General features: G+C 36.9%; 1 long non-coding RNA gene across 5 annotated transcripts in view; it reads left to right on the plus strand.

Annotated features, from left to right (window-relative positions):
* The window catches only part of LOC146394805 (uncharacterized), a 655,226-nt gene that overhangs the window by 209,171 nt on the left and 418,728 nt on the right, over positions 1-27,327 (plus strand). For all 5 annotated transcript variants that reach the window (XR_014835895.1, XR_014835891.1, XR_014835893.1 and 2 more), the window contains one exon: positions 4,647-4,811. This is a non-coding gene — a long non-coding RNA (uncharacterized LOC146394805). The remainder of the gene's footprint in view (positions 1-4,646; positions 4,812-27,327) is intronic.

Genomic DNA, 27,327 nt, shown 5'->3' on the forward strand with positions numbered 1-27,327 from the left:
TTCATTAACAAAATTATTTTAGCACACTTTTGATGAGCATCTGCTCTGTGCCAGGTACTATGTTAGGGGTAAAAGATACAAAGGCAAATAGAATCTTCATGTCTAGAATAGGAGGTGCATATTGATCCTTACTATCACTTAGAAGTTTTAGGGAAAAGAGAAGTTTAATAGATACACCAAACTGACAGAGTGAAAATTGATTGGTCCTCTGTGTCAGGATCCCACTAGAAAGAGAGAACACATTCAGAAAAGGTATTTGAGGAAAGTATAATGAAGGAATTATTTAAAGGCAAGGTAACTGATAAGGAATGTTGAAGTATCATAGAATTTAGTAATGATGGTAAGCCTTGGAAATTGTTTTCACCCCTAGGCCTAAAGGGACAAAGGAAGCCATTATGGGAATAAAGTAAGAGCTATAGAATAGGGGCCATCAAAAAGGAGCTGTAGTCTTAGTGCCCAACAGCACCTCCTGCCAACTCTCCCTCATACCTTTCTCCAATATTCTGCTAGAGCTTCCCAATGGCTGAATCTAAATGGAAGCCAGAGGATAAGGGAGCCTGGATGAACCATTTAAGAACATCAGTCCAGGGAGTTCCTATCATGGCTCAGCAGTAATGAACCCAACTAGTATCCATGAGGATGTGGATTCAATCCCTGGCCTCGTTCAGTGTGTTAAGGGTCCCGTGTTGCTTTGAGCTATGGTGTAGGTAGCGGATGCGGCTCGGATCTGGTGTTGCTGTGGCTATGGTGTAGGCCAGAGGCTTAAAGCTCTGATTTGACCCCTAGTCTGGGAACTTCCCTATGCCGAGGGTGTGGCCCTAAAAAGACATAAAACTTTTTTTAAAAAAAGGTTGTCAGTCTACCAGGGCTTAAAGAAGGGCAGAGAAAGGCAAAAAGTGGACTCTGATGAGAAAAGAGAGAATATCCAGGACACCCCCCCACCCCCCGCCCCAAGAAAAAGGAATAACGCTTTTTCATATACAAGCAGGTAAGTTTGGAACATATACTGAGAAAGTGACCTAAAATAACTTGCTTGAAACTAATAATTTCCCCCATCACTTGGCGACAGATTGCTTAAATGCTGCAAGTCACAAATAAGTTTACTACTGCTAAGGAAATGTTCCTGTTGGCAAGAAGTAGGAATGGCAAGAGAAAGAAGTCTAATCAGATCCCGTGTGGCTCCTGACCAAAGTGGGCATCTTGACAATGTAATGACAGGTTGGGATAATTTAGATATTTTGATTAGAAAGTTACTCTCACTTGGGTTACTCTAAATCGTGGGGTTATTGTGAGTTGCCATAGTAACCCTGCTCTGGGACTCTGTTTCTCTGGGCCACCAAGGCATCATTGACAGGGCTCTCAGTCTCAAGGAATCTTGACTTCTTTCTCTTCAATTCCAAGGATTTTCTTCTGCTCCTGACAAGATTCTTTTATTATCCAGTCAATTTCTGTCTGGAAAGAGTTTTATTGGGATATGCCATCTTTGAATCAGGTGGTCTGCTTGTGATGCAATAAGTGTTAACCGTTGCTCAAGAAACTTCCCAGTGATGCTTTCATTAGCAGGAGCTATGGACAATGAGAATGGCAAAATTGGTATGGATAACACAGAACTAACTTAAAAAACAAAATTTTCTTATCTGAAACAACTCTGTCCCTTATTACATGAGTGAGGATTAATTACTCCTTCATTTGGGCTTCTATAACATTTTAAAATAAGTTTATTGAGGTTTAATTCACATACAACATTCTGTACATGTTTGAAGTTCAAATGTTGATGATTTTTGACATACTCATGAAGTTATTTCCATAATCAAGATAATTAGTATTTACAACATAACAGGTTATCTCTGTTTTGTAGAGGAATATATGACAAAGATTCTGCCCTGAAAGAAATGAATGTCAAGTGAAAGACAGAGAACTCATTTCTGATGGGCTAAGCAGAATGAAACTGTATACAGTGCACTGTGGTTTTCTGTTCAAGATTTTAAATTCCTGAAAAAAGTAATCTTGTTTACTTGGTTTGGATCTTGTACCCACCCCTGGATCAACAACTGTGGCCAACGGATCAGAATCTCATAATATTAATATGACCACTGGTAGCCTATCATCCCCTGCATATTGAGGCCATTCTCAGAGAAAGGAGAATTGTAAGCTGGGGTATCATTCCAAGAGGTGTTTACTATAGAGTAATAGAGGTTAAAAGACCCAACACCAAACAAAATAGGAACCTTAATTTCCTCTTTTTGACTCTTTCACATCTGTGTTATACTCTTGAACTTTCTGTCTGGTAGGAATTTTGACTGATTGTGAATTGCCTCTCTCTAGGAATTTGAACCTTATTTTTTGACATCAAATTTATATCTCTAGGAGTTCCCTGGTGGCCTAGTGGTTAAGGACCTTGTGTTGTCACTGCTGTGGCTCGGGTCACTACTGTAGCCCGGTTCTATCCCTGGCCTGGGAACTTCCAAATACTGCAGGCATGGCCAAAACTTTTGTATCTCTAAATTAGCTGCCTTTGATTTCTTGTCATTCATTTTTGAAATTGTCTACTTCAGAGTTAATGTCACAAAATTTACATGTCTACTCAATTCTTGATGAAACACACACACATATCCTTCCTCTCTTCAGGATTCTTTGTGTATGTTTTGTTTTGTTTTTAACCAGACAATTATCTACGTACAACTGTGGACATGGTATAATGACTTTGTGGGTGGAGGATTCAGTTTATATCAGTCTCCAAGTAGTTCAGAGAGCCAGGAACAGAGGAGGTAGCTTCTAGAGCTGTTCCTGTTTGGGTGCTTAAACAGGATTAAAGGAAGAAAAATTAAAGAGACTAAAAATGGAATGAACTAGATTTTGTCTAGTCTGAAGATTATGAGGATTGGAGTCATTTATGATTTTAAAGAGCATGAAAAATTTCTGCTGAAGGAATTGAGGTTAGCTGTTCCCTTTGTAGCAAAACATCACAATACAAGGAACTCAGTTTACATCAAAGCAGGAGAAGTGTTCCTTAGTCATGGGAAGGAACTTTTTGCTTATTGGTATGTTAAATTGCAAGAATGGGTAGCAGAGGGTTATATGGCATTTATACTTCCTGGACAGCTCTAGAGAAGGGCAAATAATCCTACACTGTACCACATTGTACTGATCTGACATTGTACCAAAGTTGAGGAAAGCAGACATTTTCTCAAGATTTTTTACAACTCTTTAACTCTGTTATTTCTCTGATAGTTTCCAAATGCTACTCCATTAGCAGCAGGTGTCACTTCGACTTCTCTGGAAAGGGAAACTTTGTAGGCTTTTTCAGATCTTTTGTAGTTTAGTTGTATTTCAAGTCAAGTAAACATTCCCTCAGTGGATATTATTTGTATTCACTTATTTGCACAATGCATACAAATTGGAGATATTTTGGATCTACTTATATATCATTTGTTGGGCTTAATTAGCCTAAAGTTAGAACAAATAATAACACTTTCTTTTATGGCTCTCCACTCCGGTAATTGCAGTCATTATTAATAGAAACAAGGGATTTTAATAGTGAAGATATTGGTTTAATAATAACTCAGTTCTTTAAAGAGACTGAGAGAGACCACAGAGGCTCTCTCCTTTGCTCCCCCAAAGTCATAAATGACATTAGCAAAATAAATGGAGTGTAAAGAAATTTAAATTATTCCCTGGTGAAGAGCAATGATGTAACTGTGAGTAGGCCCTGGGTGGGGGTTTCTGCAGTGACACACCTCTCCATTAAAAAAATTACGAAATATAATTAAGCCAGTCTGTTTGAGAAACAAGAGTCCTCCCTGCATCTCCACCATATTCAGATGTCTTTCAAAAAGGCCTAAGCAGCCTGTGGGAACAAAGTATTTGACCTCTGAGACCTCTGAGACACCATCCTAGCAGTGTTTGAAGGAGCTTGCTAATCTTAAGGACCATGCCGCATAGCAAATGACAAGGAAAATAGCAACTCTTTACAAAGTACTCTAAAGGGAGGCTACCATGTGGCCTTTAGAAAGTGGCAGACAGTGAAATCTTCAAGGAAAGAGACGTTATGTGATTTCCCTCCTCAGAGAGGATTATGGGAATGCAATATAATGGTTAGATTAGGGACCGAATAAAACATTATTTGTAAGATAAAGCTGTAGCTAAAAAGGATGTACTCTTGTTTTCCAAAGGCACATGGCTTCATTGACTTACTAAGCACTTCTTTGCAGTGTAGTGTATTAAGCTGGGTATTCAGTCCTGATTAAGACATTATTCTTGTCCTAGAAGGTCTCACATACTAAGGGGTGGGGGGTGGTGACTGACTAGTAAACAGGTAATGAAAATGCAGCTAGATAGATATTGCCATATGGGAAATATGGGGACGAACCAGTGGGATGGATTGCAGAGGAGGGGCAGGCATTTGCCAGGACTGGGCAGGGGTGGGGGGTGGGTGTGGAGGTGGATGTGGCTTTTGGACTATTTGCTATTTTGTATGCTCCATGCCACAAGTCTTCTCTTGTTAGAATAACTAAGAATTGTTGAATGAACTTTAATTTTCTTTAAAGTTCCAATTCTTTTTTTTAACATTTAAATTAAAATTAATTTTTTGCAAGGCACCATTGCAAAAAAAGAGTGACAAATTTTTCCAATTCCTCATTCAATAGGTAATTTCCTACATGAATGAGATGGTGTCAAATGAAACACATTCCTTCATTCAAAAAATTACATGTTAATGCCTGAAGAAGAATGTGAGCAAGAATTCACCAGACAGAACTTAGAAAATAATCTACTGAGATCCACTGAGCTGCCCTTGCCAAGGCGAAGGACAGGTAATTTGCCATGACTAATTGTAAAGCATAAAGAACATTAATATGAAAAATGAAAGCATAATCCATGGTATAACAAGCAGTGAAACCATTCGCATAACTGATTACTCTTCAAGGTAACATGTTCTTTCTCTTAGGAATCTTTTTCTTTGGCCCAGTATTTTAAAAGCCTGCTAAAGTGACATCACTTGAAATGTCCTGGGAATAGCTGTTTCTATCCTAATGGTCAGAGAGTGATACTGGGATGCTCATAATTTGGGGAAAGAATTATTAAAGAAAATATTTAGAGACCTTGGTGATGCTACATGCCCCATCTGAACATCCTGAGACATAATATTAAGAAACAATGATTATAAAATGAGTGCATTTTAATTTGAAAATTAGTAGCAGGCTATTAGAGGACCTACGGTTCAATTTAAGTTCCATTGTCTATTAGCTTTGTGTATTTGGACAAGTCATTTATCTCCATGTGATTCTGTTTATAAGTAGATTGGAGATAATATAATCTTCTTTGCTTATCTTGAAAGGTTATGAAAAACCAAATAAAACAGCACTGGTACAAGCTTTTAAAGACTCTAAAAATTAAGTATAAAAGGATTATTAGGAAAATCCCAAATAATTTCTGTGTTGTTAGGTTAGTTCATACCAGCTCACAAAATGAATGATTTTGCATATATTGTTCTTCTTGAAGTTCAAAGAACAATATAGCAAGTGATAATATATCATTTATAATATGGAAGCCTCTGATCTTCTGAAAGTAGGTAGTTCCATGGAAACTCTAAATCTGCTGTGGGAGCTTCTGGAATGCTCATTTCCCCCTGTGGCTTTGGATAATAAAACAGAGACAGATACAAGGCAGAAGTGGGAAAACACAAGTAGCCATTGTGTGCTGACAGGGCCAGGGGGACTACATCTTTTTTCAATGTGTTGTGAGCCTTGATAGCACATTAATGACTGACTAGTGCCCTTAACTCACCCTGCAATCCTGTAGGGACTACCTCCCTGAAGTCGAGAAGGTGGTATATTGTATTGGTACATATGACTTTAGATCTCGGCTCTACTATTTAATAGCTGTGGGATTGAGAGTAATTTATATAAACTCACTGAACCTGAGGCTTCATGCCATTCAAATGGAGATGACAGTAGTATACAACCCATTTAGGGATGTTGGGAGGATTGAATGAGTTAATATATGTAAAGAGACTGAACCATTGGTATTCAACAAGTATTAACTTTTGTCTTGGGCCATACACAAAAATCACCTTGAAATGGATAATAAATAGAGTCTAAAAAATAAAAAAATAGATTCTAAATGGAACTAAATAGAAAACCTCAAACTCTAAATTGCCTAGAAGAAAACATAGGAGATAATCTCTATGACTTTGGAGTATATGAAAGTTCATATATAGAATACAAAACTGCGTAAAAGTATAAGAAAATGATAAATTTAATGTTATAAAAGTTATAAGCTTCCTATTCGAAAGATATTGCTGAGAGAATGAAAGGCAAACCTTGGAATAGGAGAAAATAGAGCACTTATATCAGAATAAATACTTAGATCCAGAATATATAAATGTCTTTTATAATTCCTTAATAAGAAACCAACCAGTAAAAATGGGCAAAGGATTTGAACAGACATTTCATGAGTGAAGATGGCCACAAATGACCATCAAATGAATGATGCGTCCATGGCTGAGTTAAGCAGTGGCGTTGTGTGGGCTCCATAACAGGATGCTAGTTATGGCAGCAGTTGAGAGCATGGGCAGGTAGAGAAGGCAACCCTGCTTTTTCCACCTTCTCCTCCCATACATTTCTCCATTTCTTTGCTTTTTCTTATCCCCTTCTCTGGAGGAGAAAAGGTTTTGGAGAGCTCAGGTTCAGTGGTCTGTATTTATCCTGTGGTCATACAGTTAGTTCTAGGCAGAACCAGAAGATGAAACCTAGCTTCCTGACTTCCAGGGTGCAGATTCTTCATGGGCCTGGTTGGTGTCCCTTTCTTTCCACCTTCAGATTAAAGTTGTGTGGTTCTTTAAAACTGACAGCCCAGCAGAAGTAGAGCCGTGTTTACACTTGAGGTAGGTTTTCGAAGCAGGTATGCAGTGTCACTTGCTGAGATCTAGTAGGTATTTTAATTTCACCTGAGTGGCAGAACTATACCTTAGCACTTTGGGCAAAGATGAGTAATCAGCATTGCCATTCGGCTCCTGGAATCAAGGCAGGCTTTTACATTGCTGTAGCAGAGTTATGCTTGCAAACTGATGTTCTCAGTTATTTGTAAAGTTTTGTAAGGTGTTTCTCTCTTGCCAGCCTGAAATAAAGAAGTGTTTCCCTGGAACTGTTTAGAATCACCTGCCACAAACTATCTGTGTGGCCTTGGGCAGTCGTATTGCTCTCTGGGCCTCAGTTTCCTCATGAGTAAGATTGAACTAGTTGATTTCTGAGGGATCTTCAGCTTTGACATTTTCTGCATTTTCTTGTTCCACGATCCTGTCATCTGCCTTAACATTGAAATGCCAGTAACATATATTTAGATGTAATTTTGCTGTCTCTTTGTGGTCTTCAGGATTCCTCTGCCTTGTTTATTGCTTCTTTAGAGCTGCCCTGCATAATTTGCCTGCTTGTGATCTTGCTGTTTCCTACAGATGGTGTCATGTTCGAAAGGTGAAGGCAAGAGGATTCAGTGCAGGAGCCTAGCCACAGCCCCATCTCTTTCTGACAATAAAGCTAGGTGTTTCTCCTGTTTCTTGTCTTCTGCCGCTCTTCCAGTTTGTTCCACTGCTACATTTTGGTTTTATGATTACATCTGCAATAGCAGGCACAGATGTTTTTCTCACTCAATTGTATGGTTAATGGTGAAATGGATTTTTCAAGCAGATGCTCACATGTGAGTGCTATTCTTTTCTCTCTTGACACATTCTCTATGCAAACAGCAGATTGTGTGTCTGGTGTGCTTTGAGCCTAGCAAGAGAAGAATTCAAGTTGAATAACACTGGCTGATTTTCAAGCTCCAAAAAAAAAATTATGTAGGCACTAAATTTGAAAAACTCTTTATAGCACCCCTGCAGCCCAGATCCAGACCTGCATCTCCAGCATTTGCCATTTATACCTGAGGAGACTGAAAGTAAGCATCTGTCCTTTGAAGGGCTGCCTTATAAAGGGAAAATGACTTTAGATTCAATTTAAAAGCTCTGGACTCAATTTCTCTGTCACCGTGACTTCTGAGACTCAAGGCATGTTGTTTAACCTCTGTTTCTTCATCTATGAGATGGAACTGATAACACAGCGTTGGTGTGGATCATTGAAAGAATTGCCAAGTAGCAGAGGTCTCTGCTTAGGTCTGACCCAGGTCCACTGCTAGACATGTGTAGCTAATTGGAGCTGGCTGACCAGAAGTCTATTTGCACAAACCAGGGAGAACAGGCAAATCTGTGGAAGGGTTAAGAGTTTGGGCGTAGCCCAAATTCCGTAGTGCCAGGGTTTCTCAACCTTGGCACTATTAAAATTGGGAGCCAGATACTTGTTTATTCTGGTGGCTGTCCTATGCATTGTAGGGTGTGTAGTTGCATCTCTGGCTCACCCCGGTAGCGTACTCCACCCCCTCCAAGATGTGACAACTAAAATTGCTTCCAGACTTTGCCAGATGTGCTCTGGGGGATAGGAGTCCAACTGAGACCCACTGCCTTAGAGGCACTCGACACTGGCTTTCACTTATAGCCATAACACTTACTTAAGGTCGTGCAGCTACTAACCCTCTATGCTTCAGTGTCCTCATTTGTAAAATGGGAATCTTAGCTACTTTGCAGAAAGGATTGTTGAGAGAATTAAAAGGATGGATGTGTACAAACCTTGTCATATAGTAACCCACTAACTCTTTACCACCACAGGACCTTTGCTTTAGCCTTGTCTAAGATAGGCTCTTTCTCTAACCTTGTGTCTCTGTCTTATTATCTCCAACTCATCCTTCAGATATCAGCTAAAGAGCCATTTCCCCATGGAAGCCTTCCTTGATTCTTTAGGCTATATCAGGGGACTCACAGCATTTCTTTTGTTGATATTATACATTATATGACTTGGGCAATCATTTCATTAATATCTATGAGACTTCTAGAGTATGAGCTTCATGAGGGCATGTGCTATGTCTCTTTTGTTCACTGATGCATTGTCAGAGCTCATGACAAAGCGTGAAATAAAACATGCACATAATAAAATATTATTGAAGGAAAGGAGGAAGGAAGAAATGAGCTCAACAAACATTGCAAGATTCATTCAGCTTTAATTTCCCTAAGGAATTATAGCTAGCTGATCAGCCCAGTAAACAGAACGTAGTGACAAGAGAGGAACAGTTGCTTTTAGAAAAAAATTTATTGGCGTATAGTTGCTTTATAGTGTTGTATTAATTTCAGGTGTACACTAAAGTAAATCAGCTATACATATACATATATTCTTTTTCAGATTCTTTTCCCATATAGGCGATTACAAAATATTGAGTAGAGTTTTTTTGTGCTATGCAGTAGGTCCTCGTTGGTTGTCTCTTTTATAAATGGCAATGTGTATATGTTAATCCCAACCTCCTAATTTATCCCTCCACCCCACATTTCCCCTTTGGTAACCATAAATTTGTTTTTAAATCTGTGAGTCTGTTTTGTAAATAAGTTCCTTTCTATCTTTTTTTTATTAGATTCCACATATAAATGATATCATATGGTATTTGTCTTTATCGAACTTCACTTACTATGATGATCTCTAGGTCCATCCATATTGCTGGAAATGGCATTATTTCATTCTTAGGGCTGCCTGCAATACTCCATTGTACATCCAGTGCTCTGCTGATGGAAGTTATTGCTTCCATGTCTTGGCTATTGTAAATAGTGTTGCAATGAACATTGGGGTGCATGTATCTTTTCAAACTATAGTTTTGTCTGGATACATACTCAGGAGTGGGATTGCTGGATCATATGGTAGTTCTATATTTAGTTTTCTGAGGAACCTCCAGACTGTTTTCCATAGCGGTTGTACTAGTTTACATTCCTACCAACAGTGTAGGGGAGTTCCTTTTACTAGGAGGAATAGTTTTAAGGAAAGTCTGTCACTAAAAACGCTCCAGCTTAGTTCCTATAGAATTTATATTTCATGTAAAAGTGATATCATACAGGGTTTGACTTTCTTCGTCTGATTTATTTCATTTAGTATAATACCCTCCCAGTCCATCCAGGTTGCTGCAAATGGCAAAATTTTATTTTTATGGCTGAGTAGTATTCCATTGTGTGTGTGTGTGTACCACATCTTCTTTAATCCATTAATCTCTTGACAGAAACTTAGTTTTTTTCCATATCTTGGCAATTGTAAATAGCACTGTGGTGGACATTGTGGTGTACATATCTTTTTAAATTAGCGTGTGTGTTTCTTTTTTCAGATAAATGCCCAGGAGTGAAATTAATGGCTCATTGGTAGTTCTATTTTAAGTTTTTTGAGGTTCCTCCATACTGCTTTCCACAATGTCTGCACCAATTTATAGTCCCACCCATAGTGTACAAAAGTTCCTTTTTCTCCACATCCTCACCAGCATTTGTTATTTGTGTTCTTTTTAATGATAGCCATTCTGACAGGTATAAAGTGATAGCTCATTGTGGTTTTGATTTGCACTTCCCTGATGGTTAGTGATATTGAGCATCTTTTTTGTGCCTGTTGGCCATTCCATTGTGTGTGTGTGTGTGTATGTGTGTGTGAATTTCCTCTTTGGAAAATGTCTATTCAGTTCTTCTGCTTCTTCTTGTGTATTTTGTTCTGTTTTGTTTTTCTTTTCTGAAACATGCTGGAAAAATCTTTAGGTAGATAGTGTGTGTATAAGCCCTAGGAAATGCTGATTCAGTGCAAGTTCCATCATCTATATTATTCATTGTTGCGTACTCAGTTCCTGGCACAGCACTAGCTTATAGTAGGTGTTCAGTAAAAATTTGTTGAGTAAATGGTGTCTAACACAAAGTGAGCATAGCAAATATTTGGAGAAAAAAGAATTTAAAGCATATAACAAATACTTGGTCGAATGGTTTATGTCTTTCACCTTCTCATGTTCCACATTTTCCTCCCCACAATAAAAGATTTTTTCATTTTTTCAATCAATATTTATTGAGGGGCTAATTTATACACAGTGACACTGTGATAGAAGTAATTATCCAAACTAACTTATTGTGAAAGCATTACAAAATTGAACTTCTTTAATAGATGAGCTCATCTTATAGCTCTTTTTTAATTGGGCAATTAGAAAATTGGCAGAAGACCAGAATCCCACTCTATCATGCTGTATCATAGATTTTTGACTCCACAACTAAGTTTATACATAGGGAGAGAATTAAAAAGCTGGAAAAAGATCTAACAGTAGTAAAGATCAGACTGAATAATTTGTCTACACCTGAAGCCCATTTCTACTGCTGGGAATTTAAGAAAATGTCTTTTATTTATTTATTTTTGTCTTTTGTCTTTTTAGGGCTGCACCTGTGGCATATGGAGGTTCCCAGGCTAGGTGTTGAATCGGAGCTGCTGCCACCGGCCTATGCCAGAGCCACAGCAACGCCAGATCCGTGCCATGTCTGCAACCTTCACCGCAGCTCATGGCAATGCCGGATCCTTAACCCACTGAGTGAGGCCAGGGATTGAACCTGCAACCTCATGATTCCTGTTTGGATTCGTTTCCACTGCGCCACAACAAGAACTCCAAAAGTGTCTTTTATGAAGTTCAATGCAGTTCAATAAATTTTACGAAGGGATTAATTGCCTTTGTCAAATAGGTGAATATGCAAGTCTAGTAGCATTATTTGGATGCCTACCTTTTGGGTAAAACATTAAAGTTCAATTATCTTAGCTCAGAAAGGCAAATTATTTCAAGGGTTTTAGGGCAATGAAGAACGTTTGCAATGTCTAGGAAACTCAAGGGTGTTATAATGAATATCCCGGTACATGTATTTGTTTATACTGGCAGCGTAGATTTCTGCAAGTGAAATAGCGGAATCAAAAGATATGCACCCTTAAATGTTCATAGTTATTGCCAAATTATTTTCCAAAATAGTTAGAGCAAATTTATACTCCTGCCAACTTCTTTGAGCTATTGCCCATTTCCTGTGCTCTCTCTAACAGTAGATATCATTAGATCTTCCAATTTTTCCACTCTAATTAAAAAAATCATATCCCTTTGATATTTCAATTTTCATTTCCCTGACAACTACTGAGGTTTAACATATATTTGTATGTTTATTATTTTTTAATTCTGTAAATTTATATTCACATGCTTTGCCTATTGAATGTTGTTTTATTACATTTTCTATAACAGATCATTAATTATTGATTTGCAGGATATTTTGTGTATTAAAGCTGTATGTTTTGCTGTTATATTTAAAAAGGCTTTATCTGCAATATTGTCACCTGAATTTATTTATAGAATCTTTTGATTCACAGAATATTTTACTATTTATGTGGTTAAAGCAATCAAGTTTTTATTTTATCCCTTCTAGATTTTTTTATCTTGCTAGGTAGGAAACCTTACTGATATTGAATTTACAAAATACTATCCTTTTACTACATCTAATTTTTTCAATTTAGTTTATAATCATTCCCTATCAAATTACCCATGATATTTTTCACAGAACTAGAACAAACAATCCAAAAATTTATATGTAACCATAAAAGAATTGCCAAAGCAATCCCGAGGAACAAAAACCAAGCAGGAGGCATAACTCGCCCAGACTTCAGGCACTATTACAAAGCCACAGTCATCCAGACAGTGTGCTACTGGAACCAAAATAGACAGACCGACCAATGCAACAGAATAGAGAACCCAGAAATCAACCCTGACACCTATGGTCAATTAATCTTTGACAAGGGAGGCAAGAACATCAAATGGGAAAAAGACAGTCTTTTCAGCAAGCATTGCTGGGAAACCTGGACAGCTGCATGCACATCAGTGAAACTAGAACACACCCTCACAGCATGCACAAAAATAAAACTCAAAATGGCTGAAAGACTGAAATAGAAGACGAGACACCATCAAACTCCTGGAAGAGAACACAGGCAAAACATTCCCTGACATCAACCTTATGAATATTTTCTCAGGTCAGTCTCCTAAAGCAATAGAAATTAGAGCAAAAATAAACCAGTGGGACCTAATCAAACTGACAAGCTTTTGCACAGCAAAGGAAACCAAAATGAAAACAAAAAGACACCTTACAGAATGGGAGAAAATAGTTTCTAATGATGCAACAGACAAGGGCTTAATCTCTAGAATATACACGCAACTTATACAACTCAACAGGAAAAAAGCCAGCAAGCCAATGGAAAAATGGGCAAAAGACCTGAATAGACTGTTCTCCAAGGAATATATACAGACGGCCAGCAAACACATGAAAAAATGCTCAACATTGTTGTTATAAGAGAAATGCAAATCAAAACTACCATGAGATACCACCTCTCACCAGTCAGAATGGCCGTTATTCATAAGTCCACAAATAACAGATGTTGGAGGGGGTGTGGAGAAAAGGGAACCCTCCTGCACTGTTGGTGGGAATGTAAGCTGGTACAACCACTTTGGAGATCAGTATGGAGGTACCTTAGAAATCCATCCACAGAACTACCATGTGACCCAGCAGTCCCACTCTTGGACATATATCCGGACAAAACTTTCCTTAAAAAGGCACATGCACTCACATGTTCATTGCAGCTCTATTCACAATAGCCAAGCCATGGAAACAACCCAAATGTCCACTGCTAGATGATTGGATTAGGAAGATGTGGTATATATACACAATGGAATACTACTCAGCCGTAAAAAGAAGGAAATAATGCCATTTGCAGCACCATGGTTGGAACTAGAGACTCTCATCCTGAGTGATGTAAGTCAGAAAGAGAAAGACAAATACCATATGATGTCACTTATATCTGGAACCTAATATAGGGCACAAATGAACCTTTCCATCAAAGAGAAAGTCATGGACTTGCAGAATAGCCTTGTGGTTGCCAAGGGGGAGGGAGAGGGGGGAGGGAGAGGGAGTGGGGTGGATTGGGAGCTTGGGGTTAATGGATGCAAACTGTTGCCTTTGGGATGGATTAGCAGTGAGATCCTGCTGTGTATCACTGGGGATTATGTCTAGTCACTTATGATGGAGCATGATAATGTGAGAAAAAAGAATGTGTACATGTATGTGTAACTGGGTCACCATGCTGTACCGTAGGAAAAAAAATTGTACTTGGGAAATAACTATTAAAAAATAAAGATAAATAAAAATAATAATCATTCCAATATATGACTGGGTCACTTTTCTGTACAGCAGAAATTGGCACAATATTGTAAATAAACTATACTTTAATAAAAAATACAGTCCAAAATTTTTTAATCATTCCAAAATCTATGTAGGTAAGAATCTAAATTAATTTTCTTCTAAATGTAGATATTCCAGTGAATTTAATTAGATTTACTGAATAATGCTTTGTTCCCTTACCTCTTTGATTTCCCTTATTTTAATACATGTTATTCCTATATAGACTTGGATCAGTTTCTTGATGCTCTTTTCTGTTCCACTCATCCATTTGCCTATTCTTTTGCCAGTTCCATAGTCCTTTGAGTACAGTGGCTTTACAATATATTTTGAAATCTGTTAGGTCAAGTCTTCCCATATTGTTCTTCAAAAATTTCTTGGCACTTGCACATTTCTTCTGTCATAAGAACTTTAAATTTTTTATAATTCCAAAAATTTTTGATTGAAAATAAATTAATATGCTAACTTTATTGCCCAGCATTGCTATTATCAACTATCATTAAATTAGTAAATCTTAGTTCTTTAACTTCAGACACCACTATGCAGGTTGAAAAAAATCATCCCGATTGCAATTCAAAACTTATAATTCATAATTTCTGATACTATGATTTGCTGCTCATAGGTTTTCGGTATCTGTAGCTTCTTACATGTCATCACTGATGTGTAATCACCTGGCTATCTTGTGTTTGTATCAGCTGCCCTGGAGGACATTTGCTTTATTCTTGGAGGTAATCCACAGAAACCTCCAAAATAATTTTCATGTAAGCTACATAGTCTGCATTTTGTCTCTTGCCATATTAGATATATTCTATGCTGTTTTGGAGAATTCAGTCCAAACAACAGAAACTTAATTTAGATTTAGGAATATATTGAAGCTTTAAAGTATTGTCTTCATTTCTAAGGCTCATGGTATTGTCTATCCATCTCTTCAGGTACTTTTATAGGGCTTCAGTATGTTCTTATATTTTTCCGTATAACATTTATTACTTGAGATTTTATAGATTTTGTGGCAACTGTGAATAGAATTTCTTATTTCTTGAATTTCAATTTCTAATTCTATATTGTTAGTATAAACAAATTTATCTTATTTCTAGCCAACTTCCTAAATTTCCTTATTCCAATAGTTGATTTACCCAAGTGAGATTTTCTAGGTACGCAATTATAACATCTGCAAAAAATATTAATTTTGTCTCATGGTCTAAAATGGTTACCACATGTTTAATTTTGCTATGGTATTGCATTAACTACTACTCCAAACAGAGGAAAATGTTTTTTATACTAATGCTCAATAGTTTTAGAGAAAATCTGAATACTATACAGCCAATAACAATAGCATTTTTTGAGAATATTTAATGACATGGAACGTATTACAGTTTTTTAAAAATACAGAAATGCTTTTGGAATATGATCTAGTTTTAAAAAAACAGACACACACAGTTACACACATAGAAACACACACACTCTCACATGCATTCAAAATGAAAAAAGCCTGGGTAAATATATGTCAATATAGAAATTATCAGGGGATGATAGAATTTTTCTTTTCATTGTGTTTTTAGGTATTTTATAATTTCAATGATAAGCAAATATAGCTCTTGTGATCAGAATAAAACCATAAATATTATTATGAGCAAGATACAGATTTTTTAGGGGTAGTGCTACCAGACAGCAAGAGGAGCTCCTTAGGGTCAGTAGGTTCCAAAATATTAAGTGTAAATAGTTTTTAATTAAATGGCTGTTGACCAATTTCTTGTCTTTGCATTTCTATGACTTTAGTTGCTGTCTTTGCAGATTGGTGGAGTGCTGGCACTGCAACTCTCCTTTAATGCAAACTGGCTCTGCCGGTGCCATCTGCAAAAAACATTCCCCAAATGGCTACTTCATTGGGTGTATGTAGAGAAAAGAAACAATCTCTGCTGAATGCTGCCTAGAAGACACTCCTCCATTTCTTAGAGTTACCCCACCCATTCAGAGATCCTCTTATGCTTTTTCTACCATAAGCCATTTCCTTAGCTAACACATTTCCACTTAAAATTAGTCCCTTAGCAGAGTCACTAGTGCTTTACTCTATTTCATGCAGGTTATAAAGGTGGTTGTAACTTTTGTATTCAAGTAGAATTAAATAACTTTCAGTCTTGCCTTTTATAGCCTTTGCCCACTCTTCCTACAGAGATTTTATTTAGGAAAGATGTTCACCTGAATTTGCTATTAGCTATGAGTCATCCAGTCTAAGCCATGGAAGCATCTCACGTCCTGGGGATGGAATCTCCTTAGCCTTTCTTGTCTGTGGCTGTCAAAGGCCCGTTAGGTGAAATCTAAGATAAGAATTCCAAAGCTCACCAAATTTGAAAGCATATGCTTTCCTTCAAATACTTAGAATATGGATGTATTATTTAAGCCATTTGGTTTTTCATTAGAAAGTCAAATTTTTTTTCTTGTTAAAGATGATTTTCATGGAAATGTTAATTCTTTAAGTGGATGGCTATATATCGTGTATGTACTCTTGCTTTGAACGAATCAGGAACATCTCACATTTTGGCCCATGTTTGAAGATTTGGATGATATTTTCTTCATTTCTTTTATTTCCTAACAGAGATGCTGTCATTGAAAACAAACTGTTGCTTTGTCAAAGCCCATATTGTGTTACTCAGTGTTATTTATATGGAGCCCAATAAAACATTATGCTGCTAATCAAAGGTGATAGAGACAAAGCATTGTTTTGTCTTCTGGCATTATGGATTATGCTAATGGCCATCTGCCCATAATTGATATTTTATTCTTCAGTCACAGAAAAATAAACAGAATCAACTATAAAAGACAACCATTTTGCTGTGATAGATGCTTTTGTAGTTGTCTTTTATTCTCCATTTTGTTTTTCATAATTTCTTAGTTAATTATTTAGTAGTATAACACTTCTATGGCACTAGGATTGTCACTGCATTCCAATGAACATTTGAAATATATTGTATAGAAATACTGATGTCATCCCTAATAGTCTTACCATGTAGCTGGGAAAGAACAATCAAGCCAATAACATTTAAGACATATTGGGGCTAATATTTTTTCTTTTGTTTTCACACATGTTGGAGGGTAACTCACACTTTAGTTTTCTGTAGAGTAAGAAATACTAATATAAAAATCAATCCAGAAAAATGCAGGCTTAACGGTTATAGTGGAAATTCAGTTAAGCCAAAGTCTCCTTAGATTTTTCACATACAGCCCCAAATTAGAGAAAAACTAATTTCTTTGAAGAATTCATCTGCAGCTCCACTCTCCATTACAGTAAAAAAATTGATTTTGCACTTGCCCCTGGAAGTAGATGTAGATATATATATGTAGTCAAAAACCGCTCATGGTATGTGTGAAGAAAAATCCACTAAATACCACTAAATACTAGAAGGAAATACACAGAAAGTCAAAGATGTGGTACTTGCCCTAGAAAAACTTATGATGCAATTGGGAGCTGTAGTCTACAACTTAGTAACATTTGTAATTAAGGCATGCAGGGTTAATTGACAAAGTTTTAAGTGTTAAAAGGTAAGGACTTGTGTAATAATGTTGTACACAGAAATTGCCCTGTTTTGAAAGGCCCAAAGTAGTCAAGGAGAGAAGTTAAAATCTTTTCTTTTGAGCTCTCTGGGATGTATATGCACAGAATGAATAGATGGCATCTGAAGGACATGATACAGTGTCCTGGTGACAAATAGGTCTGCATTGGTAGGTGAAATGGGATCACTGGTGATTCATGTCTTTGAAGTAAGTGCTCCCTTCCCATCAATTAGGTATGATTAGTATCTCATAGAGGCCAAGTGATGTGGTTCAGTTACCATAGTAAATGGCAGAACATGTATCTATATACACAACTTCTCATTACAAATACCATACGTTTTTCTGAATCTCAAAAGGAGAAGGGATGGAATGTAACACTCTGCTCATTTTTCTGTCGGGTTGTCTTTCTCTCAATGGTTCCTAGTGTATCATTGTATATTGTATATTAAGCTTTTGTTTTTCATATATATGGCAGATATTTTCTCCCATCTGTATTTGTGTTGCTGTTACTTAATGACTGTATCTTTTGCCTTACCTGATTTTTTAATTTTTATGTTGTTGTCCAATCTGAGAAATTTTCCCTTACATATTAGCACATACACTTGATTTACTGCTTGGGAAAGCATTCTTTATTCCAGGATTATACAGATAGTCTCCTTTATTTTCTTCTATTTCTTTAATAGTTTTATTTTTTATATTTATATTTTAAATTTATATGAGATTTGTTGATGTATGGTGTGAAATAGAGTAAACCTTTGTTTCATCCTTTTTTCTCCCAGATAAGTGGCCTGTTGTCTCATCATTATTTATTTAATGGTGATGTAAAAATGAAACCTTTATCACATACTAAATTATAATATATCCATTGTTTTTCGTTTCTAGAGTCTTTTTAAAATTTATTTTCTATTCTATCAATGCTAGGATTACACTGTTTTAATTTCACAGTGGATTTTTATATTTGTAGTGCAAGATTCCCTCAACTCATTTTCTCTTCCATAAGAATTTTAGAATCAACCTGTCAAATTTCAAGAGAAATGTTAATTCTTTAAGTGGATTGCTATACATTGGGTGTGTACCCTTGCTTTGAGCAAATCAGGAACATCTCAACTAATTTTACCTTTAGCAGAATTTGAAATAGTTGATGACTCCCTCTTTCTTGACATCACACTCCTAAATCTCCTTCTGCCCCAGTGGCTGAGACTCCTTTTCAGTCTCCCTTGCTAGTTCATTCTTATCTCCCCAAACTCTTAGTATTGCAGTGTCATAGGGCTCAGTCTTTGAGCCTTTTCTCTGTCTACACTCACTTCCTAGATGATCTCACGTAGCTTCAGGCCTTCACATAATATTCATAAGTTGATAACCAAATTCATATCACTCCCCACAAGCTCTCCTCTCAGCTCCAGACTCATATATCCAGTTGCCTAGCCAACATCTCTACTTGGCTAATAAGCACCTCCATCTTTTAAAGTCCACAGCTGAATTCCTCCTCTTCTCCCATCTTCTCTACATAATCCTGCTGTTTCCTCATTGTTTTCCATCTTAGTTAATGGTGATTCCATTCTTCTGGTTGCTCAGTCCAATATTCTTAGAGTCATCCTTGATTTCTCTTTTTCCTTTAACATCCCAAACCCATCCACAAATGCTCTCAGTAATATCTTCAATATTCCAGAATATATCTGCTTTCATATTCTCATTGCTGTAAACCTGATCCAAGCCATCATCTTTTCTTATCTTGATTATTCTAATAGTTTCCCTATTTCAAAACTTGGCCCCCTAAATCCATTCTTCACACATCAACCAGAGTGATCTTGCTAAAATAGAAATAATATCTTACTACTCCTCTACTAGAACCTAATTTTTGGCTCCATATCTCATTTAGAGTAAAAGAATTTAAATGTTGGACATTTCTTCCTATGTGACAGTCTACCTGTCTGACAACTCTTTATTCACCCGTCTTGCTGTACTTTCTTTATAATACATTGAATTTTATAACATACTATTTGATTTACTTATTTATTTTACTTATTGTCTGCCTCTATTCACTAGATTATACAGTTTTTTTTCTTTGTTATTCATGATTCTAATACCCAGATTAGTACCGAAAACACAGTGAGTACTCAGTAAGTATTTGCTATATGTATTAAATAGTTGATTTCCCCTGAATCTAAGACAAGAAGGAGTCACCTGAATATAAATATAAGGGCTTAAATGTTGGAAAACCTTTCCTGTACCCCATCAAGTACCAGCTAAGACTTTGTTAGGTGTCTCTCCAATGTATTTCCATAGCAAGCTGTGATCACCCTATCAGAACCCCATGTGTACTACGTTATAATTATCTATTGATCTTTCACTCTAGACAGTGAGTTCTTACATGGCATAGATGGCTTACTATTCACCTGTTTATCTTTGGCATTGATTGAGCACAGAGCCTGTCAACAATGGGTACTTAGTAGTTTTGTTGAATCCATGCATAAAGGTTCTTGCCAGTCCTGGAGCATGTTGTTATTGTTGACATTGACTTCTCCCTGGAAGAATTAGAAGACTTTCTAGCTGTGTTTTGGCAGAAGTATACTTCTAGTTCAGATATGTCCCCAGCTTCTAAAGAGTCAGGCAGACCAAAGCTGACAAAGTCACAGTGATAACATCTTTTTCCCCCAGGAATACTGAATGAGACCGAAAGCTCCAAGAATCCTGTCCCTAAAGGGCTGAACCTTCAGAAAGTGAACAAATACTGAATTTGAAAATTGTACTTTGAGTCCCAGCACACATAAAATCTCCCTTCCCTCTGAGGTATTAGCTGGCTCTCTACTTATAAAATCAGTTTTTCTGGTCACCTGGTTTCAAAAATGCTTTCCTAGGCTGTGATGGCCTTCTCACACGTGTCCTTGTCAACCTGTTGGCTAAATCGCCTGTTTAAGTAGTACTAGGCATTGTGATGCTTTATGTATATGAATTAAAGCTACGGAGAAATAGAAATTGTCAGGGTGAGTTGCTACTGTTGTTCATTTGTTTTCTAGAAAGTTATGTTACTTCTAGGACAAAATTCAGCACCTATTTTTTTCCTTTTCCTTTTCTCCCCATTCCCCCTTTTCAGTAGCCTTTAAAGGAAATGTGCTAAGGCAGCTAAAGCATGAAACCAATAGAAAAACAGCTGATGTCCAATTGGATACTATCCCTCGACTCTGAAAAATAATACTTTCTCCATTTCTAAGCAATGAAATCATGGGATAGGAAACGCATGTTGTTTTGCCCAACTTCCTATCCTTCAACAATGCAGGTGTGTTAAAGAGTTTTCAAAAGTTGACCTTTTATCAACCATCCCCCTGTAATTATCAGCTAGTGCCTTAATTATCAAATAATTGGTAACTAATACCTATATTTTAGGTCAAATTTTGTCAAGGATTAAATGACAGCAGGAATGGGTCCCCCTGCCTTGCCTGCTAAAAACACCCAAAACCCCCCAAACAAAAACTGAAACAGACTTTTTTTCCTATTCTAAGCATTTTCATGAGGAAATTTTAATTTCTAATGAAAAGCACATTTTGCATTTATGAGATAATTAGGGGACAAAGTGTGAGGCTGAAACTTCCCTTTCTTGATTCTGCTTTCCATTAGAAATCTTGTACTTAATAAATACTTTGCGAATTAATGTCTAAGCCCACACTCTTAGACCTAAGGTAGTGAAAACCCACACATTTTATACTGGAATAAATTGAGATGCAACAAATGGCCACAGAGCTCTATTATCTTTCTCTATTCCCATTTCAGTGTTTTTCTCACTAACCACTGTGTTGTCATAAAGTAGGAATTGTATTAAATACTCCACTGCTCAGGCCTGAGATTCTTTGGGACAGTAAGTTGGGAAGAGCCTTAGGATAGCTGGTATCTATATGTAATTTTTATTCTTTACATTTTTATGGATCAACAAAATAAATGTAGTTATTGAGGGAAAATTCAAAAGAACAAATATCTGTCTGATGGATAATATATTAGCCTGTTTTTATACTACATTTAGGTTTATTAATTATAAACAACTATAAACATTGTTCTACTCATTCTACTTTGATGTTTTGTGAGCTACTCGAAGGTAGTCAATATTTCACTTTCAGTCCCTGTGGCTGACATTCTGGCCCATGGAAGTTGCTCCCTAAATATAGACTTAATTAATTAAGTAATATTAACAAAAATAACTGTCTTACTGGCATCAGAGGACTATACATACACACACAAACAATTCAAGAGGCGTTAATAAACCAAAGGCAGTGAGAATTGTACAACTCAAAAATCTTAAAAGTATAAGTGGGCCAAATCAGACCAAGATGATAACTAATCTGATTCACACTCTTGCAGCCATATTCTGGGTCAAGAGTGAATTCCAGACACTCAACATTACACACTCTTCAACACTCACAGCTTCACCACCCCAGTCTGCCCTAAGACCACCTGCCCTATCTCACTAGCCTTTTATCCCTGGTGTCAGTTACCACCAAAAGCCCCAGATCCCAGGCTTCCTCTCCCCCAGTATAAGTCCCATATAATTCTGCAACACCACCTCCATTCTGTTCATTTTTCTGACCTTTCCTCAACTACTGAAAACCTTCCACTCATAAAGCCCTCTGTAATTCACCACTCCCTTTATTACCAAAACCTGTCATATTCTTTTCTGAAATTTTCCTTTCCCCCTTGCTCTAAAACTTAGATCTTCCCAATATTGCTTCTCCTGCTGTCTTCTTACACTGTGCCTCATTTCTCTCCCACTGTCTCCTTTAACACTCTATCTATAGGTCAGATGGCTGTCCACTTTGATTCCTCCTCACTGTTTCTAGACCATTCTTCCTTTCTCCTCTCTATGTACCATCAGTTTTAATTCTCATGTCATCAGGCTAAATTACTCACTATGTCTCATTGTTGTGATTTCTAAAGGCCCCTGGACCATTCCTCAATCGTTTTCCAAGGATGGTATTTCCTGGTGTGTTGGCATTTTTATCTAAAACTACTCCTGTCTTAATTCTTAGAAATTTCATAATAGACATAAATGATGCAGGAGCATCCCAACATTTCACTTCATTGAACATTTCTCCTCCAGTGATTTTGTCTTTACTCTCAGATACCTGTTCCCATGGTCATAACCTTGATTTTATCGTAACTAATGTTCAACCCGTCCATAACTCAATTTCCATCATCATTCTCTGTCCACTGCCTCCTATAAGTCCATCTGATTCCTTATCTTATGCCAACTCAATCCTTCAGCTCACCTGGGCATGAATGGTTCTGTTGTATTTGCCATAGTCCAAACTTCATGTTCTCTTTTACCTCCTTGACCATGTTAAATTCCAGGATCAAACATTAAAATCTCTCCTTTGCATATACTCTCAACTCTCTTGCTGCTCTCTTGTGTTGTACTCTCTTGGAAAAGCAGTAACCTGGTTAAATCCAACTTTCTTCCTATTGTGCACTCATATCTCTGCAATTAAATGTGGCTGGATAAAATCATACAACCATGCTTATTGGAATTACTTTAAATCTATGCCCAGTTATCTCAAGTGGATATTTAATCCACACACTCTCTCACTTCCCAACATTTATACCCATCCTATATCTTTTCTCTTTAAGCATCTAATCCTGCTTCAACTCTACTGTCAGCTGATGAGCTTGCTTAATCTATCACTGAGAAATGTGCAATGAGAAGAGAATTTTGAGATACTCACACCGTCATATCTGCTCACCTACCAGTACATGGTAGACATCCTCTATCTTCCCACCTGTTATTTTAGATCAACTATGTTTCTGTCTTAAGCAGCTCTCTCTGCTCTGTGTCATTTCCTCTCGCACTAGACGTTGCTCCAGCAATTCTCCTTGCTCTTTCTTACATTATAATGTTTCTCACTCTACTAGATGATGCCCATCAGCATACAAACATTGCAACTCCTCTTGCCTTGAAAAAAATATCTCGGGTGCACTTAGCGCTCCTGGCACCACTCCATTTTCTTTGCAGCAAAACTTTTTGAGTTTTCTATACTTGCTATAATGCAATTCACTCATCAACACATTCAAATAAAGTTTTCCACTTTCACTGCCTCATTCTAAACTGCTTTTCTTACAATGAAAAATGATAATTACATTGCTAAAGCTAATGATCAGGTCTCAGTGATCTCAGTTCTAACCCACTAGCAGCATTTTACACCATGCTCCTTAAACAGTCTCTGGCTTAAATATCTGGCTTCTGTGATTTTTTTTTTTCATTATTTTCCTTTCACTTCACAAAAATTTTCCTTCTCAGTCTCCTTTGCTACCTTCTCCTTTTCTTCCCAGTCTTTAAAATAGGAATACCCAAAGATACTTATTCTTAGCTCTTCTCTAAAATTCACTTAGTCCCTTGGTGATTTCATCCAATCTCATGTCTTTGTATAATAGCATCTATATGTTAATGACTCCCAAATCTGTATCTCCAGCTCAGACCCATCTCCTGGACTCCAGACTAGTATAGGCAAATGCCTATTTCACATTTCCTCTCGAATGTCCGATAGATATCTGATAGATATCTCAAATTCAGGGTTTCAATGCAAGAGCTCCTGATCTTCTTACACTATAGGCTGCTCCTAGCATAGTTTTGTCCATCTCAGTTAATAGCAGATTCTTTGGCTGTGCCTTAAAATATATCCAGAATCTGCTTACTTTTGATCCCTTCCACCTGTGCCACCCCTAGACCCAGAGAAGAAATGCCTTTTCACTTGGCTTATTTCTTTAGATGGCCCTGCATACCCCCAAAAGAGAAAAATAAATTTATTAAAAAACACATGGGCAATTTTGTTATTTGAGAACAAACATTCAACACTGGCAAAATATGACCTGTAACCCTAAACATCCATTTTTCTGACAAATATCATTCAGGCACCAGGGAAACACTTACATTGCTTGCTCTGTGTTCTTGAAAAGATAAATGATACATACACGTGCTCTGAAGGCTCACATTTCTGTGGCAGCTGAAACTGAACACTGCATTAGAGTGTGGGGAGGATTTGAGAGGCGACGCTCCTAAATAATGAACAAATTAACTTACCAAATCCTTTTTCTCAAATAGGGTAAATGCAGTAGAACCCTTAATAAGGAAATACTGTTTCCTGGTGGAGCTAAGTGTCCATTTTCTTGCTTCCTTTTGTGTTCTGTTCATAGTTCTGCAGGGAACTATGAGGTAGGTGAGTAACCACAACTAGACACAGCAGCTGAAGAATATTTTCTCATGTTAAACTATTCATACTTGTTTCAATTTAAAATGTAAATTTTTTAAAATTTCTACATAACACATGGGAAGCATGATACCAATTCTCTACATTACCGTACACATCCATATATTACTTTGTCTTTGTGAAATCTGTATGTCATAGAAAATTAAATGATGAATTTAAATACGTTGTAATAATATATGCCACAATGAAAATTTGGCCAATGTATAGTATTACACTTTTGGAACATGGCGAGTAAAATCTATGGTTCATTTGTGAATCTAAATGTTGCTTTAACAAATTTATATGCAGTTTTAGTTCTACTGCCTCACAGATAAATTTCCTCAAATTGAAATTAGTAAAAACCTTTTAATACTACAGTGACTCAAGAAAGGATATCTAATCTGGTATTGTCATGAGTAGAATAAATACTATGTAAAAATCATGATTATAACAAGAATACTTTTACTGAAATAAAAGCGAGAAAAGATTATAGAACAGATACATAATAAAGTATAAATTATATGTTTTATATTATTAATCATGTATGTATTGTCAGTGCACCAGATATCCAGACAAGTACAATAATATATACAGTCATATTTGGTATTTTCCCTACTTTTAGTAATATAAAAGCATATAGTTATACTTAAAAAGTTTCTCAATATGAAGGCACCAGATATCCAGACAAGTACAATAATATATACAGTCATATTTGGTATTTTCCCTACTTTTAGTAATATAAAAGCATATAGTTATACTTAAAAAGTTTCTCAATATGAAGGCATATTTATAAGAGAGGAAGGTAGAACCTATTGTATTTAACATATTTGTGTTTCCATTTAGACTCTTTCCCTGAGCACCACATACTTTAGGGTTGGGCCTGTCTAATACTGGTTCCACCCAGGTCAAAAGCCACCCTCTTCTCTCAGCTGAATTATTGCAGGAGTCTTCTAACTCATCCCCCTGCTTTCATATCATCATACCATCTTTTCTTAACACAGTAGTCAGAATGATTCTGCTGAAATCTAAGTCAAATTGAATCACTCCTATATTCAAAATCCTTCAGAGGCTCCACATACCTTCAAAGCATTACAGCTGCCTACAAAGGTTCCATGCCCCATCCCCACCCGTTATCTCTCTGCTTCATCTTCTACTACCCATCTTGGTTTAATGCCTTCTCTTCTCTTGGCCTTCACACTGTTATGCAAGGCACACCTCTGCCTCTGGGCTTTTTCATTGGTTATTCTCGCCATCTGGAATCATCCAGTAGATACACGGTTCACTTCTCTTCTTCATCAAGGTTTTGCTCAAATGTCACTTTCTCAAATGAGGACCACTTAGAATTCTAATCCATCCCCTGCAGCCATAATTCCCATGGTGCTTCTGTTATTCTACATAATACTCTATCACATATATGTATGCATATATAGACACATATTTTCTTTATTATGCTTATTGTCTTTCTCCCTCTACTCAAATCCTGTAATGATTTTTTTTTAAATTTTATTTTGTTTGTTGTATCATTAGGGTCTAAGTCAGTGCCTGGCACACAACAGACTCTTAATAAATAAATATTTGTTAAATAAATGATGGATCTTTCATACTTGAGCCAAAATAATATTTCTGTGACTCAAAAATAACTTTAATTTCCTTGCTCGGAACCCTTCAGAGGTTTGTCAATGATCCCATGGCAAAATCCAAACTCTTAATAGTTGATCAAAGTTAGCATGTTCGTAAAAGGTTTATAAGGTTTTGGCTTATCTATTTACCTCTCCATCTTCATTTCTTGCTCTTCTCCCCACATGTTCACTAGCACCCAAACTCACTCAGTTTATGGCCTAGCCCAGTAAAACTTTCTCATTTCCTGTCATGCACCAGATCAAGATTTCCTTCAGATTTTTACACACGAACTCCCCACTCAACCTAACAAATGAACACACTCCCACATGCATCTGATCTCTTAACTCCAATCGTCCTTCAGAGATCTTGGCTCTCATGACATTTTGAAAAGTGATTCATCTGAGAATGTGTTAGATCCCCCTTGTAGGGGTTTCTATAAACTCCTTGAACTTCCATGTCAAACACTTGTCAAAATTTATTGTTATGCCAGTTTAGGCGTCGTTTCCCTAAGTGGATTTTGAGGTTCCGGAGAACAGGGACCCTGACACCTGTATTCTCAGTGATTAACATGGTGTCAGCAGTAATAAGCAGTGTTTTAGCTTTTGTGTACTTTTCAAAGCACTGACTGTACATTAAGTGATTAATCCCAACAAATAACTCAAAGAGGTAGTTTTACTCTCTAATTTACAGATGAAAAGAGCAAGGCACAGAGATTAAGCAAATTGCCCAAGGTCGGTTTGAAACTAGCCTGAGTGCCCTGCTCCAGAGTACTTGCTCCAAACCAACATATTATACCTGCCCCTGGAACTAGGTAAATGTTAA

This window comes from Sus scrofa, chromosome X (genome assembly GCF_054392235.1).
Source record: "Sus scrofa isolate SSC_HxYL_T2T_F1_AM1 chromosome X, Sscrofa_HxYL_maternal_Yorkshire_Landrace_v2.0, whole genome shotgun sequence".
In the NCBI taxonomy this organism is placed as follows: Eukaryota; Metazoa; Chordata; class Mammalia; order Artiodactyla; family Suidae; genus Sus; species Sus scrofa.